Below are 2,356 nucleotides of genomic sequence, written 5' to 3' on the forward strand. Positions count from 1 at the left end.
CCGCCGCCCGGGCCCGGCTCCCGGCCTCCCCCGAGCTAGCAGCTCCTCCCACTGCAGCCCGGGTGACACCCAAGCGCCCTCCACTTCCTAACCTCTAACCTCTGCCCACCTCTTATTGCTGAGCCTGTCGCCCCCCCCTCCAAGCATCGCTGGTTGCAATGTTGCCGTTTCACTGCGGCTAACTGAAGACTGGGATGAGAGTGAAGATACGGTGTCTTGAGGAGGAGACTGCTCCAAACACCGAATTTGGGGCCTCCTGACCACCGTGCCCCCATCCTGTGCTTTGGAGGCCTGTAGTCTTGATGCTTGTGGCCACTGTCCCAGTCACCACAGCCTCTGCCATGGAATGGGGGACAGAGCGGCTTGGGCAAAGAAGCAGCGTCTGGTCTGAGCGGAGGGAAATTGTAACCCTGGTATTTCCCATGAAAATACGTTGTATGAGTGTGAGGTGGTGGCCCTGACCCATCTTTAGGTTAAATGGTTAACAGTTCCCTGGAGAGCACATGGAAAGTGGCTTGTGACTGTGTCCTGGTCCTATGATTGTTTCACTTCTTGTAGGTAGTTTGGCTTGTCCTGTGGTTCTGTCTCCTTGCCCCTCCCTGACCTGAGCTCCTACAGGCCACACTGTGCTTTTTATCTTGATAGCACCAACAGTGCCTGCCTTTCAGAACCTGTTTGTTAAGTGATTGAGAAGCTGTCATACCCCAAACATTAGGCACCAACTGGACTTTGCTGGCCCTGTCCCAAAAGCAATTTCCAGATTCATTTGTTTTTATTTGTTTTTAAGCCCAGAATCTCTTCTACATCTTTAAGCTCTCCTTCACAGCTTCAGTCAGCCTCCATGTCTATCTGGGTGATATGCAGAGGATTTTAGAGCGGAAATGGAAACGGATGGATCCACCTGCCCTGAACAACTGTGCATCATCCAATTTCCAGATGAGGCAGGACCTAGAATACCAGGAAGAACAAGACAAGGGCTTGTGTGTGTTCTCAGGAAAGGTTAGAAGCCCAGAAGAAATGTATGGGATTTTCATAAGCAAAAGTCTCATCATTAATGAGATTAAAAACCAAAAGGATGGGGATTTTGATGATGTGTACTAATACGCAGGGGAGGTGGGTACAATCCTTCTGTAGTCAGAAAAATACATTTGCTGACATTCTTTGGTATCTAGTCCTTCCTCTCCTCAGACCTAATGTCTGCATTTCAGAGTTCAGGTGAACTTGAGTTTGCTGCAGTGAAAAGAACTATTCCAAACCTGACTGGGAAGAGAAGACCCTGGACTAGCTGGAGCTAGAGTGCAAAAGGAAAAACTGCTGGGCGGATATCAAAGAGTTAACTGCAATGATGACTGTAAAGTCCCCTCTGGATTGTGTCCTGGCAAGCCCCTTGTAGTCTCTTCATTGCTTTCCATTCTTCTGTTTGGCTGATGGTCATTCTGAGAAAAGGGACAAGATGATGGGGGTAGAGTGGGGAATGGGGAAGAAAGTCCATCTCAGCACCCCACACCTGATTTACTTATTCTCCAACAAATATTTATTGGACATCTACTGCCTGCCAAAAGCTGTTCCAGGCACTGGACATATATCTGTGAATTAAACAGCCTCCCCAGGAAACCTCTGCCCAGTCAGCTTCCATTCCGCAGTGCTGTTGGCTGGTGATGAGCACCTGGGGAGAGGGTGGAAGGAGAACACTGCCAGGGAGAAAGGAGGCCAGGAGGGAAGGGAAGGAGACGGGAAAGCTGGTATGGGGGTAGGATAACCAGAGGCAGCCAAGGAAAATAGGCAGTCAGGTACAGGTGCACTAAGAGGAAGACTCCTGGTCAGCTCCTGGAGAAGGTAGCTCAGGCAAGAGGCTTCCAGAGAAGGCCTTACCACTTGCTGAAGGTTTTATTCTAGAGTTTTGGACTAATCTGTTCTCTGGGCCCTTGTGGGCTTTTCTAGGGGAGTCGTATGTTACAGTTGGCATCATGGGGCTTATCCCCATCCACTCTGTGTGTGTGTGAGGTCATACTATTCTTTGAAAACACAAACCCCAGGGATGGAAAGAGCCCCCTGCCTGCCAGCTGGATGCCAGCCTAATGTGGGTGGGAGGGTGCTGCCCCCTGGTGGTGCTCTGGTGGCCTGGTCCTAGACCTTACCCTCTGCTGGGACTGTGATGGTTGAGTAGAAAAGGGAACTATTGTGGTATGGAGTGCAGCTAATCCTGGGCGTCCTGTTGATCCTAGAACCCAACACAAGGCAACCATCCAGGACTCTGTCTGTTCTGTCCATTCCTCCCAAGACCTTGATAACTGAGAGGCTTAGGCAAGACATAAGCAGTCACAGTTGGAAAATTGAATTGCTCACCTTTCACCGC

The sequence above is a fragment of the Callospermophilus lateralis genome, chromosome 7, assembly GCF_048772815.1.
Source record: "Callospermophilus lateralis isolate mCalLat2 chromosome 7, mCalLat2.hap1, whole genome shotgun sequence".
In the NCBI taxonomy this organism is placed as follows: Eukaryota; Metazoa; Chordata; class Mammalia; order Rodentia; family Sciuridae; genus Callospermophilus; species Callospermophilus lateralis.